Here is a 16330-nt window from a genome sequence, read left to right on the forward strand (position 1 = left end):
TTTGTCCTAAGCTAAGCATAACAGTATGGGCGTGCAAATTGAGTAAACACAAATGCACATGTAATCAGTATATGAAAATTAAGTATAGCCCCTACCGTTAGTAGTTTTACAATCATAAAAATATGAAAGAAACATATTCATATCATGTTACCAACTGTTTTTCTTGACGGTTATCGTGTGGACAAGCACGTTTGAAATCCGGAACAACTTGTCGTTTCGTTACAAAACAGGGTTAATTTTCATATTGCGTTAACGTGTATTTTTTCCTTTAGAAAGTGTACATGTATGTGTATACCGCCATCACGAATTGTACAATCACAGTAAATAATCTGTCTAGTTCTTTGCACAAATCTGCAATTTTGGAGACAGATATACAATATATTGGTTACACTCTTTGGAATTTTGGATCCTCAATGCTCTTCAACTTTGTACTTGTTTGGGTTTAAAAATATTTTTGATTTGAGCGTCACTGATGAGTCTTGTGTAAACGAAACGCGCGTCTGGCGTACTAAATTATAATCCTGGTACCTTTGATAACTATTTAACTATACATGTTATATAAAGAAAACTTATTATTTATTTCATTATCGGTTTTTGTTAGTAAATACCAAGTATTTGTGCTTTTATGGTCATCTTTTCAAACAAACAATCTAAGGGAAGTTATTCTTTTAGTACACAATCTATGCTGGACTATTTTCATTTTTACTTATAATATATTATTAAACCTATCTTCTCATATTTTATTTAAGGATTTTGTCTCATAATTTACTTTTTATGCACAACAATATATGTTTTTTTCATAAATAATCTAAGCAAGTTTTGGCAATTGTCGTTGTTCTCCTCTTATATTTGATGCGTTTCTCTCACTTTTAGTTTGTTACCCCGATTTGTTTTTTCTCCATGAATTTATGAGTTTTCAACAGCGGTAAATTACAGATGCCTTTATTTTAATGATTTTTGTTATGTCCCTGAACTACTTTAAAATGCATTTAATTTGACTCTGGACGTTAAACAATCATTCATCATCGTGATGAACACAAAATTAATGAGTATTTGCAACCAATCAGTTGTAACTTTTAATAAATATATACATACCGTAATGAAACAATCAGATAAGGCTGGAAATGTATTTACAAATAATGCAAATTCTTTTAGTTGAATAAATATCTTAAGCCAGAAATAATTCCCTACTAAATTAATAAGACACACTTTGATTTCTTTGTTAATTTAGTTAAATGGTAAGGGATATTGAATAAAATTTCTGTAATTCATCTATCAAAATTCATTATAACAATTAAAAAAACAATAATATGTGAATGAACTCAATTTCATGATACCTATTAAAGTTTGATATGTTTAAGGCGACTTGAATACTAATGCCTCTTATGATGCAGTAAACAGACCAACTTCCCCTCTTCTTGTGTGTAAACTTATTAAGTAGAATTGTCGTTATTCTTAAATTATGAGCGCCAATTCTCAAGTATGTCATGTATTCTTTCCTTATTTCAAGTACGCGTACTTATATTTTCATGATTTTATCTACATGTAGTGTGAAACAAGGAAGACATAGTTTATCACACTGTTTTGATCATATTTTACTTGTATGACCTTGTAAATAAAAGGCGAAAAATATCGAAGGAACATTCAAAGTCATTAGTAAGAAAAAAAGAACTGACAAGGCCTAAGCAATTTTGCATCTGTCTTGAAAGATAGCAATCAACACCACCTGGACATACGTTTGTTATTTTAGTGACATGTCATAATTAATTCAAACCATTCAAACTTTAGTATTTTTCTGCCTAATAGCATCGATTATAAATCTTTATATATAGTGAACTGAAACCGACTTTTCACGGTTTGGATACCCACATAATACTATAACGTCAAATATACTCCGTCAATACTAAGAAAGAGGAATCCTGAATACTCCGAACTTCAGAACTTTATTAAACAAATTCAGACGCAGTAACTGCGCTACATGAGCATCAATTAAACATGATAGAAAAATAAAATTATGTAGTACCGCGGGGTCGTCGGTGGTGCTCCACTGATGGGGGAGACAGATCCGGAAGACGAAAGAGCCTCGCTTCGGATCTGTCAGTTGTAACCTAGAACCAGAACTAGAAGCATCAACGCTGATTCTAGCCGATTCCAAATAGTAGTACCAAAGTAGTATATCCTTCAGATATCGTCACGGTAAGTTTAACAAAGCTTACATTGGCGCTGCGAGCATTTGTTTTCGAACCAATTCACTCAGGGAGTTGAATTTTACATCGAAATTGCAATTTTCAAGGGGCCAAAACAGCACCTTCATGTTGTTTTTATGGATCCCCGACAGGTCACCTATTTTCAGTTTTCGCTAACCATAGTTTAGCTAGGTTAGTTTAATTGGGAGGGAGAGTTAAAGCACCGGGAAGGGAACCTTGTGTGGCTAAGTTTAAGTCACCGTTTTTTTTATTTTTAGGGATTTTTTCATTCCGAGCGGTTTGCGGTGCCCTTGTAGGAACAAGTGTGAACCCCTTACTTGTTCTGCAAAACCCTTGTAGAGAATTGTAAACCCCAATCCAATTTCCGCCGCGTATTGCACTCAGTTGACCTACGCAGTTTAACTTCCATTTGCAACCAAAATTAGCAAATCTTCCAGTTGTAGACAGAAAAAAGAAATTTTAAGTGTCAAATTAAAAACAGCCCATACACATACACTTGCCATTTTATATACACTCCTCTGGGGTCAACTTATAAGCTTGATCCCCAATTAAAAAAAGTAGTGTTATTATAAAACCATACAAAAAAAGTAAAATCACAAAAATACTGAACTCAGAGGAAAATCAATTTGGAAAGTCCATAATCACATGGCAAAATCAAAAAACAAAACGCATCAAAAACGAATGGACAAGAACTGTCATATTCCTGACTTGTTCTATAACAGTTCTATATTATAAATACCCCTTTTCAGTAGATACCCCTGCCCAAGCCCTAAATTTAACCTAAATTGTTTATTGTTTATTTATTGTGTTCCAAGTGTAAACATGACTAGAGTCCACATAAACTCTGCCACTTTTGAAGAGTTGTTATCAATTCCAGGGGTGGGGGCTAAAATTGCAGCAAAAATCTGGAAATTGAGGGAGGATAATGGGATTCTAGAGTTGGAGGACCTACAGGAGGTCCCTTATATGAGAATCACTGAGGCAGCTCTAGAATCTATGGATTTTAGTACCTCTTTGTCACCCAACAGGTGGTCTAATAAATTTTGCAAGGAGGAGATAGGGCATCAGGAAAAGTTGCAGCGGATTGATAGCCTCATACAGGCAAGGGGTAGGGGGCAAACTGCGAATGAGTATCCCAGTCAAACAGTAGAAACACCCAGAGCCAGGGAGGCAGTGTCCACATCTCCATCCCAGCATCTCAATTTTCAAGAGGGTGGGGAACTTAACCGGGGGTTCAGGGAAAACATTGGGACGCACCAGGACCAATGGGACAGGCCCATGAGTGCTTATGGGGGTACGAGAGATTACAGGTATGAAGGGGAACACCTCGATCTCGATATAACAATGCCGGGGATACAGGAAGGGAAAGAGGGGGTTTTCAAAACCGGTATACTGATAATGAGGGCCCAAGGCTTATAGATGCCCATATGGAGAGTGCGGCTCCAGCATAGAAGCACACCAGTAGCATGGGGTACCCCACAGGGTCAGGGGAACCTAGACGGGTATATGTGTACCAAAGAAGCTCTCATCGGGATGCATATGACCACCAGGGGAACATGGGAGGGTCAGATAACCAAAGGCAAAGGGGGTCTACGGGGGTTAGACCTCCAATCCGACAAAAGAGCCTCAGGTATATCTGTTGGGAAAACTAATTGGCAGGCTTTCTATGCCAAATTTTCCCGATTATGCCAGGTCAGTGGGTGGTCTTCAGGGGAGTGCAGGTCCCTTGATGAGAAACCGAGTGAGTTTTATGCCTTGCTCGTGGAAAGAAGGCATGACTTGTCTTATGAGGACTTGGTGGGTAAGTTGGCCAAACAGTTTGGGTTCAATGAGTTGCCAGAAACAGCCCAAGTCCAATTTAACATTGCCAGGCAGGGTGGGGCCGAAACCTTAGAGGACTGGGCCGACAGGGTCCAATCCCTTGCCACAAAAGCCTTCTGTCACCTTCATGAGGATCATATGTACCAACAAGCCATCATGAGATTGTGTCAGGGGGCCTCAGATAAGGAGAGGGAATGTTGGCCTCCAATGCCAAACCTAAAAGTATTGATGAGGCGGTGGATAAAATTCGTTGGCATCAACATAACCACCAAGCCATATATGGCTGCAGTGCTCGAAAGGAAGTCAAAAGTGTAAGCCCGGAGACCAGAGGCAGGACAGGGGACCACTATACTGTATGTTTCACTTCAGGTCCCGTCTCCCAAAATGCTTCTCCCAAAATTCCCTCTAAAGAACATCCCCCTAAATATGTCCAGGATTTAAAGAACCAATTTCATGCCTTCAAAAGGGGGGGATGGGGGGGGGGGGGGGGGGGGGGTAAGTGGAACCCTTTGCAATATCATGTCTGAAATACAAAAGCTATCTTTTGCTGTCCGAAATAATGCTAGGCCCCCATCCAGAAGCCCCTCCCCTCGGGCTGGTAATGGTGGTTGTTTCCATTGTGGGGAGGCAGGTCACTTTAAAAGGGAATGCCCAAAGTTCCAAAGGTCTAATTATCCTAGACCTGGGGTGAAAAAGTAAGCTTCCAGGACAACAAGGGTCCGTTAAACTCCAACGGGTTGACTCAAGAGGTCTGAGTCTAGCCCCTAAACAACGGAGTATAAAGGACCTCGTGATAAGCCAAAAACCCTCTTACATGAATATGGAGGGTACCATCAGTCAGATAGAAATACCGGGGGGTCATTTCAGAGGAAGTAATTTTCCAACGTGTGCAGGAACGCCAATAGGAACAGTCCCATCCCAAAGAACTAGGGGTCACTAAATCATTTTCTCCCGTCCCACTAGACCAAACGTCCACAAAAGATATAGACTTAGCTCGAACAGAAAACCTAATAGAAGGGCCTAAGAGGGAACCCATCATTGTCCTGGACATGTCTGAGTCGGGGTCACAAGACGAAGAGTCTGGGGAGGAAGGGGAACAAACACTGTGCGATAGCTCAAACAGTGATGGGGAAGCTTAAGGGGACTTGGTGACAGAAGGGGAAAGAGAAATGATAACCATTAGACAGTAACGGGGGGACTATGTATCGGGTGCCTGTGGTAGTCCAGGGTCAAAGGGTCGATGCTGTTGTGGACACAGCAGCTCAGGTTAACCTAATATCAGAGGAAACGTACAAAAGTTTAAAAGAGCCACCTCCTATTCTTAAAGAGGTGGTGATGAACACTGCAGGGAAGGGCCTACAAATGATGGTTTTGTTGCTCGGCCTTTTTATATTAAGTTGGGGAAACAAGAATTCACATGGGACATATATGTAGCACCAATTGGGGATCAGATGCTATTGGGGATAGACTTCTTAAGGAAGCAGGGCATCTCACTTGACTTACATAGGAATCAATTGTCCATTCACGGAGAGGTCATCCAAATGTCACTGGGTCAGGCGAGTTTATTGCCCCAAACAACTGAGGTACGGGAGGGAAAAAAATCACCCAGTCCCAGCAAATTCAGTTCAAAGAGTAATAGGGGTGTTGGCCAAACCCATGGGCCGAGAATACATCATTGAGGCAAAGGCTGAGGGCTGTCTGCTCATACCCAGAACCTTACGTGATGTGGGTCAAGATCCGGTGATGTGTCTGATAAACCTCACTGGCAGTCCCCTGGTTATCTCAAAGGGGGACTTACTTGCCTAAGCTCAGGAAGTCGACATGGGGGAACCCCCGGGCCCTAAAGTGTGCAAATTGAGGGTTGCTGGAGATGTTAATGAAAAGTCGTTGCCCCAACACTTACAAGAGATGTTCACTAGGTCCTGTGAGGATTTGTCCAAAGGGGAGGAGGAGACCTTGTGTTCCCTGTTACAGGAATTTCAGGATGTCTTTGCTAGCAGTGACTTGGACCTGGGCCATTTCACAGCCTTGGAACATGGCATTGACACCAGGAATCACCCCTATTAAACAGCGAATGCGGCGTACACCCTTAGGTTTTGCCCAAGAAGAGGAGGCCCATTTGGAAAAAAATGTTAGAGTCTGGGGTAATTCAGCCATCCGTATCGGAGTGGGCTTCTGCCCCAATCCTCATACGGAAGAGGGATAGTAGAGTTAGGTGGTGTGTTGACTATAGGAGGGTCAATGGGGCCTGTTCCCGCACAATCTCTGCACTCCCCTTAGCATAAGAGTGCCTAGACGCCCTAGCAGGAAATGTGTGGTACTCCAAGTTGGATGCCAATTCAGCGTATTGGCAAGTCAAAATAAAAGAGGAGGACCGGTCAAAAACGGCCTTTATCACCAAATATGGGCTTTTTGAGTTTGCACGCATGGATTTTGGGCTATACAATGCCCCAGCTACATACGCCCGGGTTACAAGCCTTGTACTCCGGGGTTAACATGGCGGGTAGTGTTGACTTTCTTGGATGACATATTAGTCTTGCGAAGGGATTTTGGGGACCACTTGACAAACCTGAGGGTGGTATTTGAAAGGTTTAGGACGTACGGGCTCAAACTAAAACCAAGGAAGTGCGATTTATTTTGGGAAGAAGGTAGAATTTTTAGAGAGGGTGGTAGGTCCCGAAGGGATGGAAATTGACCCGAGATATGTAAGAGATGTAAAAATCTGGCAAAAAACCCGGAACTCAAAGGAAGTTGAACGGTTTTTGGGGTTCGCAAATTATCACAGGGCCTTTATAAAAGACTATACTAATATAGCTTTACCCCTTCAAGCCTCAACCGGAAAACGCCCCTATTCCTGGGGAAACGAGCAACAACAGTCTTTCGACAGACTCAGGGAAGCCATGGTGCCAGCCCCTGTCCTGTCATTGCCCAATGCAACTGATCATTTTATCTTAGACACGGATGCCTCCGACAAGGCTATTGGGGCGGAATTATTGCAGGTTCAGGGGGACAGGAACGGGCCACGTCCGATGCTAACTTTACCCTTACCCCAGAACAGCAGAAATATTGTACTATTCGAAAGGAGCTGTTAGCCATTGTCAGGTTCACTAGGCCATTCAGACATTACTTGCTTGGGCGGAGGTTTACGGTTCGAACAGATCATAGTAACCTCAATTGGTTAACCAATTTCAGAGAACCCCAGGGACAATTAGCCCGGTGGTTGGAAGAAATCAGTCAGTTAGATATGGAAATCAAACACCGGCGCCAGGGGCTAAACAACCTAATGCAGACGCTTTATCTCGATTGCCTCAATATGGACCCTGTCCTGAGTTTCAAGTAAGGTTCTAGCAGATTTGCCCTGTGGGGATGAACATACTGTGCCCCAGCTCAACAAAATTGGGGACAGTTCACAGAAAATGTCAATAATATCATACCCTTGGCAAAGAGACCCTATGGTATTCCACAAACCAGAGACACACGAGAACCAGTGGTGCAAACATCCCGGGTGTCAGTGTCTAAGATGGGGGACGAATTAGCCATATGGTCAGAGGGGGGGGGGTGACATCTGGGTGCAGGAAGTAGGAGGGGATACAGTCTGGAGGAATTAAAAGAAAATCAAAGTAAGGGCCTGGAATTAAAATGGGTGGTTCAATGGAGGAAAACAAAAGGGTAACTCTCTGAGGAGGGAATCTTCCTTAGCGGTCCCGCCACCAGGAACTATTGGTTAAATCGGGAATTATTTGTCCTTAATGGGGATAATATCCTGTACAAGAAAGGGTCTAACGAAGATGTAGGCAGGGTGGTTATCCTCCAAGTATCACGAAAGAAGCTTATGGAGTTGTGTCATGATATTCCTGCAGGGGGACCGAACCTATCAAAGGATCAAGTCAAGGTATTATTGGAGAGGGATGAAGAAAGAGATTGAACAGTATTAGCAAGTTGTGCTCTGTGTAGCCAAAACAAAAAGGCTACCCGTCCAAACCGCCACCCTATGGTAAAACATCATGCCGGGGCACCAAGGGAAAGGGTTCATTTAGATTGTGTGGGGCCCCTTCCAAAAACGGAACGAGGAAATGAACATATCCTCATGATGATCGATCAGTTTACCAAATGGGTGGAATGTATCCCTCTTCCCCGCCCAGGGCGCTGAATTAACAGCCCGTACAGCAGTGAAGGAATTTTTCTCCCATGTCGAGAGTCCCTTTCAAGTATTCACTGATCAGGGGTGGAACTTTGTATCCCATCTGTTTAAAGCCATGTGTGACCTGCTTCAAATACACAAAAGTAGAACCACCCCATACCGCCAGTCCTCCAATGGTCAATTAGAGCGTTGCTATCGAACACTGATGGCTTCAGTGCGATGCTTTGTTGGGAAAAAATCAAAAGTCCTGGGATCTTTTCCTTCCGCAATTGGCTGGTGCGTTCCGTGCGTCAGTCAGTAAAAGCACCGGGTTTACTCCTTATCATCACATGTTGGGCAGATATGTCAATCAGCTTGCTGAGTTGATGGTCAGGGGGCCACAGGGGGAGGGAATTCAGGATAAAGAAAAATATGTATCGGACCTAGATGAAGCCATCCAAGGGGCACATGAGCTGGCCAGGGCCAATCTACAAACGGCACAAGAACGCATCAAAAGGCATTACGATCTCAAGGTGGTAGTCAAAAGGTTTAAAGTGGGGGATCTAGTGTATCAATTGGATACGGCCCCCATCAAGGGAAAATGTCGAAAATTGACACCAGCCTGGAAGGGCCCCAGGGTGGTGGTGGAAAGTCTCACTCCATACCTTTACAGGGTCAAAATGAAAACAGCAATGGTAGTGACCCATCATGACCGGATTAAGTTTTGTAAGGATAGGGAAGTCCCAAATTGGTGCAAAAAAACCTTCAAGCCCAAGTAATAAGTAAAAATTGGAAAGAAAAAGAGGAGTTGGAACCCAAGGGAAAAAAAGGGAAAATACATTTTTTTTATCATGCCGGGGATGATGAGGGTCTCATGATCAGATGTGACGAGTGCAGGGAATGGTTCCATGGACGATGTGTGAACATCACTCCTAGGGAGGCTGACATGATGGACGCTTATCAGTATCTGGGATGTTCGGTCTCCACAGGAGTGCACGTGTCTAGGATCTCCCTGCACTCTAAGGTAAAAAAAATTCAGATGAACAATAAACAGAACAAGCAGGACAAGACCCCAGGAGATGAAAACCAGCCATCCTCTCCAATGCAGTCCTCCGTCACGGAAATGGTGGAGGAACTGGTGGTTTGTGTACCAGAGGAGGAGCTGAGGCAGCTAGACCCTGAGGTACAGGGGAACCCAGGGGCTTCGTTAGAGGTAGGTAGGTGTCAGAAGGGGGGGTTTGAGGGCGCCACTGAGGATGAGGCGAAGGGGGAAGTGAAGAGCAAGAAGAAGAGAAAGAAGTCCAAGCCAAATAAAAGGAGTAGAGCTGCCAAAAAGAAGGCCATGGCAGCGGCCTCACCTCTCCAGACAACCTCACCTCAGGGGGTCCAGGGAATGGCTCAGGGTCAGGAGAGGTGTCGGGACCAGTCTGGCTCCCCAGCTCCCTGTGAGGTGGCAAGACCTCACTATGGAGTGCAGGGTGGATCAGTTGGCACTGGACTGTCTTGTCCAGTGTCTGGCTGTGAAGCCCGGGGACCAGGCCTGGAAGGGCACATCCTAGCGGAGCACGTGGCCGAGGTGTTCCGGGACCTGGGAGTTTCCGACCCAGGGTTAGCCCGGGTGCGCCTCACGTCGTTGAGCACACTCTTCAGGGCCCTAGGGGGGGCTGCTGTGGGGGACCCCATCCATTGGGTGATAAGCCAACTGGAGACTTTAGGATTGACTCCAGAGGACTTGAGCGCTGAGTGGGGAGCCATGGCAACAGTGTGCCAATTGGCGCAGTGGGAGGTTCCGCCAACCTTCACGCTGTCGCCAATCAACTCGCCTGCAGTCCTCGTGTTGGAGTTGATGGCTCTGTTACAGGGGCATCAACGTCACGCCTTTCTGGGAAAAGTCAACCTCAGCTCCAGTGAGCCTTCCCGGGCGAGCTCCTCTATTGAGCAGGGGAGTCCACCAGCCAAGGCAGGAGTTTTCAGAAGGCTGGGGGCCCCGGTTTGCACACAGGGACTCACAGGCCCTTGGGGCAGGTTGGGGTGTTCAGTTCCACATGACCCTCTCCAAGGTCCATTCCCTCCCTCATGTCCCTCCCTCATGTCCCTCCCTACCCGGCCTGTACCCTCCCTCATGTCTCTCCCGTGTCCCAGTCCAAGCAGGTCACTTCCGGGTCTAGGGTCACGAGGCTCATCCTCGTCTGTGGGGGCACAGGGATCAAAGCATCGGGGGAATCCCTCAGGGAGTAGGGGAGTGGAGTCCCAATTGTGCAGGGACCTTCCAGAGGCATTCGACAGTCACATGCATCTGGATAGGTCGCTGAGCAAGATGGGGCTGCCTTCCCGGACATCTTTGGGTGATTTTCCTAGGGTGCGGTTGGACCCTGCCCCTTTGGACCCAGTCAAGCTGGCTGGAGGGGTTTCAGTTTTCTGTGACCCGAATACTTGGCCCCAGGTACCTTTGAGGCTGGAACCGGGGTGGGTCGGGGCAGAGGGGGATCCACCCCAAGTGCTGGGTAGTTTGAGGACGCCACTCAGCACCGGTTCCACCAACTGGTGTCTCATCCGAGTGTGTCCGCCCTTGAAGAGGTGGGAGTGGACTTCATCGTGGAGGATAAATTGCACGCCCGTCAAATCTCTACCTTGCGATGGGCACTCCAGTCTTGTCGTTTTGACCAGCCTGTGGTCCTGCACATTCGAGATGACAGACTGGATAGGGTTCACGCCCGGGCCTATCGTGATGTTTTGGGAGTCCTGAAGAGCGTGGCAGTGACCCCCCTACAGTTGATCCATCTCCATTGCTTCCAGGGGGGATGACTCAGATGCGGGAGTGGCAGGACTCGTACTGCAATGCGTACTTCGGGTTTGGGATGGGTGTCAGGTCCTTCAACTCCAAGCAGAAGGATGTCTTAAGGTCGGTACCTCCCTACAGGATCCTCTTGGAGAGTGATGCCCCTTACTTTTTCCCGCCAAATGCACGGCATGGCCACCCTCATTACCTGTATGAGGTGGCAAAGGTGGTGGGAACAGTGAGGGCAACCTCACCAAGGGAAATTGTACGGGTGGCCCACCTCAATGGAAGCCGTCTGTACGGAGTTAACCCGTAGGTGGGCAACTCACATGTAAATAGCGACATAAGGGCCCGCGTCGCCAGGTAAACTAAATTTGCTACAGTAAAACTAGCGATGAACGTCCTTAAAGCTTCAAATACAATACAGTTATCTCGTAAAGGTAATACAAAAGTGGATAAGACTCCTATATGTGAATGTTACATTGGTGAGTATTCTACGTGCGCTACGACACATTTATTTGATTGTATCAGAAATTAAATTAAAACTCCAAACAGATATAGAAAAAATCGATTCAGGTGGAATGAGTCTTACGCTTGAATTAAACAATTCGGAAGATATGTAAGCACAATCGTCTTGCAAACATTTGGAATTAAATACCCTATACACAAGTATTCCTCATTTAAATGTCACCTAAAATTTACATTCACCGCTTCTGATTAATACACATTAGAGGAATACAAAATAACAAATTTCGCTATCCTATAAACATTGGAAATTAGTATGTGTGTCCTACAAATGTAGTTTCAGTTTCACCTATAATTCTTAATTTAGATTTGATTTCACTATGAATTGCGGACGGAATAGAAAACAGTTGCAAATGACAGTTGAATGACATTAAATAAACTGTTTTTAAGATAAATGTTTGCAAGTAAATGCATAGTTTCTGTGTTATATTTTCTAAACCAAATCTGGTGTTGTTTTTGTTTGTGGCATTATTCTTAAATTTTTAGATAATGGTAGTTAAATTACTTACGTTGTTTCTTAAAATTAGGTAGAACAAAATAACTGCATAACATGCGAACATGTCTTCAACACATACATTCACATGTCATATCATTTAGCCTTAACTTTAAAGTCACTGTGTGTATTTGATTTAAGACTACAGTAAAAGATCTTATTGGTAAAATTTTGTTAATCAATTTGATACGAGTTTAAGCATAGTTGTCACCTGTTGTCGTTTATTTGCTCGTTTAACTGCTTAAAATTTCTAAAGTTAACTTGGAAAGTGTGCTTCGTGTTTACCTTTGTACATGTTAGGGCTGTACCTAGCTGTAGGTATTTATTCCTGCTGATAAATCTTGGTTTTCGAAAGTGGTGATAGAGTCCGACTGTCAATGAACAATAGGATAATCTGTTTCATTCAAATAATTTGTTTAAGGTTTTGTGACAGCAAAGGCAGACTTAGTGGGTTTCGTAATCATTTTTTTTTTCTGGGGTAAAGAAATAACTTTGATAACTAACGACACACGTTTTATATCTGAATTCCACTTGAAGCATGCAACAACGCACAGTTCGAACTTAGCTGTAAAACATTTATGTGTACTGCTAAAGTCAACACAGTTCTGCTTAAAGAGTCTTTTTCTACTGTTAATAAATCAAAAGTATGTTATACCTCATAACTATGTCATGTCTGCACTAGAACAATGTTTTTGATTTGGATTTTGAAATAAATTGGAAGCTGTTCCCATACGAATCCAATTCAAGAGTCAAATAACATATAGCTACTTCTTATTTAAGATTAAATATACTTTTTTAAGATAAATGTTTGCAAGCAAATGCATAGTTTCTGTTTTATATTTTCTAAACTAAATCTGGTGTTGTTTTTGTTTGTGGGATTATTCTTAAATTTATAAATAATGGTGGTTAAATTACCTACTTTGTTTCTTAAAATTAGGTAGAACAAAATAAATGCATAACATGCGAACATGTCTTCAACACATACATTCACATGTCAAATCATTTAGCCTTAACTTTAAAGTCACTGTGTGTATTTGATTTAAGACTACAGTAAAAAGTAAAATCACAAAAATACTGAACTCAGAGGAAAATCAATTTGGAAAGTCCATAATCACATGGCAAAATCAAAAAACAAAACGCATCAAAAACGAATGGACAAGAACTGTCATATTCCTGACTTGGTACAGGCATTTTCAAATGTAGAAAATGGTGGATTAAACCTGGTTCTATAGCGCTAACCCTCTCACTTTAATAACAGTCTCATCAAATTCCGTTACATTTACATGATGCGTTAAATAAACAGTCACAATCAATAAAATAGTCAAAATATGGGAACATCAGTCATCATCGTATAACAATTTAACAGGACACAACAACATCTACTATCTACGAACACATGGATTGATTTGAGTGTCTGACGTCAGAAAAATTATATACGTCACATAAATTTGTCGTTCAATGTGCATACAATAGTTATCCAAAGTACCTGGATTATAAACAATTTTAAATATGAGCGCAGACAGGGTTAAAAAATCAAAAGTATGTAAGAATAAATTACAGAAATCAAACTAGTCCAAAAGATATACATAGAATTTATGAGAATCCAAAACTTTTAAAAGGAACAATTTAACAGGACACAAAAACCTATCCACGAACACATGGATCTACTTGAGTGTCCGACGTCAGAAAAATTATATACGTCACATAAATTTGTCGTTCAATGTGCATACAATAGTTATCCAAAGTACCTGGATTATAAACAATTTTAAATTTTACATAGGCAATGAGCGCAGACAGGGTTAAAAAATCAAAAGTATGTAAGAATAAATTACAGAAATCAAACTAGTCCAAAAGTTATACATAGAATTTATGAGAATCCAAAACTTTTAAAAGATCTTATAAGTAAAATTTTTGTTATTCAATTTGAAACGAGTTTAAGCATAATTGTCACCTGTTGTCGTTTATTTGCTCGTTTGTCTGCTTAAAATTTCTAAAGTTAGCTTGGAAAGTCTGCTTCGTGTTTACCTTTGTACATGTTAGGACTGTACCTAACTGTAGGTATTTATTCCTGCTGATAAATCTTGGTTTTCGAAAGTGGTGATAGAGTCCGACTGTCAATGGACAATAGGATAATCTGTTTCATTCAAATATTTTTTTTAAGGTTTTGTGACAGCAAAGGCAGACTTAGTGGGTTTATTTTTTTTTTCTTTCCTGGGGTAAAGAAATAACTTTGATAACTAACGACACACGTTTTATATCTGAATTCCACTTGAAGCAAGCAACAATGCACAGTTTGCACTTAGTTGTAAAACATGTATGTGTACTGCTAAAGTCAACACTGTTCTGCTTTAAAAGTCTTTTTCTACTGTTACAGTAAATAAATCAAAAGTATGTTATATCTCATAACTATTTCATGTCTGCACTAGAACAACTTTTGTTTTTATTTGGATTTTGAAATATATTGGAAGCTGTTCCCATACGAATCCAATTCAAGAGTCAAATAACATATAGCTACTTCTTATTTAAGATTAAATATAATTTATGTACTGCATTGACTTTGAAAAAATATGTATTTCGATTTATGTCGTAATTTACAAACCATCACAAACTGGCTTATCCATGTAAAAAGTGTGATGTCAGGCAGTGTGCCGGCCTAAATAAAAATGGTGCTCAATTTGTAGTGTTTAGTCAGACTATGGTTTTCAACCAAAATACCGGAAACGTCAAAGACAAAATGAAACACACATAGAATTATAATATGCTTGTGTTTATCTTTCAATTTTTGAAATCGATTTTTGTATATTATTTTAACATCAATTTCCTTTTTTTTTTCTTCTTTTTAAGTAAACTCCGTTGAAAAACTAGCACACTAAATAGCGTGTGTGGGTGTTTCTTAAGTAAACTTTTGAATATTGACAGATAAAAAGAACACACAATCCGCATTAATTTAGAAAATTTACCACAAATTTATCTTAATAAAAAATATCATCACCATGTAAAGACATATTCAGCTCCTGTACAATGTAGAACTTAAAACTGGTGTCGAAAAGAAGGTAAACTTTTGGTTTTCTGTAATTGATTAATATTTAGAATTGGTCTCATTCGAACGCCATGCATATGTCATTTCAGATTCCAACAATTAGCATGGTACTTTTAATGAATGTATTTTAAGCATGCTTTTGATGTTCATGTTTTGGATTACAGATACGCTCCCAAATAAAATAAGACTTAACTTGTAATATTGTGATATTTAAATATTTGTCTATCATAGGAAAACGTCTGCATGACTTGAACATAACTGTTGGACCAACAGAGAATGAAATGAAAGTGTGTGCTCATTACGTAGGACCGGCTAAACTCTTAATAGTAATAATAGTAACAATTTCTATAGCGCCCTATATAACAATAAAATCACTCTAAGGCGCTTTACATATATATATATACATGATAAAAATATAATAAGTTAACCACAAAACAAAATGAAATAAAAAATGTTATGTTTAAAAGAACTAAAAACGTATATATGAAAGATATATGAACATAAATTATTATATTGATAGAAAAATAAAAGAATTAAAATCAATAATAAGTACCAAAAAAGATATTAAAACATAGAAAGCGAAAATATATTTAAAATTTAGCAGAAAGATTATAATAAATAATTGAAATGGTCATGAAAACTTTTGCTAGAATAAAAATTGTACGAAGAAAACAAAAAACAGAAATCACAGCACATTTTCAAATAAAATTAAAGGAATAAGAATTAAGATAACAGCTTATTAAACGCAAGTCTGTAAAAATATGTCTTCAATTGTTTTTTAAAACACTGAACAGATTTAGAGTGACGAATTTGTACAGGTAGACTGTTCCATAGGGTAGCGGCAGCACGATTAAATTGTCTTTCACCGTACGTTTTTGTTCGGACATGTGGCAGTTTAAGTCTAAGGCTGCCCTCTGATCGTAGTGCCTTAGTTGTTGTTTGGATATGTAATAGTTCCTGTATATAGTCCGGGGCAGTTCCTTGCAGTGCCGTGTACGTATAGACAAGGATTTTGAACTTTGGCCGGAATTCAACAGGGAGCCAGTGCAGTCCAGCGAGAATAGGTGTAATGTGTTCTCTTTTCCTAGTTTTCGTAACAAGACGGGCTCCAGTGTTCTGAACTCTCTGTAACCTTTCAATTTGACACTTGTTAACGCCGAGGAGTAAACTATTTGCGTAGTCAAGTCTGGAAGTTACAAGGGAATTAACCAGAGTTTTAAAAGCATCCGTAGAGATGAAATGTCGGATTCGTCCAATGTTGCACAGATGGTATTTACACGATTTTACGATAGACGCAACTTGTTTTTCCATGGTAAGACGGCTGTCAAAATAAACACCAAGATTA

This window comes from Mytilus trossulus, chromosome 9 (assembly GCF_036588685.1).
Source record: "Mytilus trossulus isolate FHL-02 chromosome 9, PNRI_Mtr1.1.1.hap1, whole genome shotgun sequence".
Classification (NCBI taxonomy): Eukaryota; Metazoa; Mollusca; class Bivalvia; order Mytilida; family Mytilidae; genus Mytilus; species Mytilus trossulus.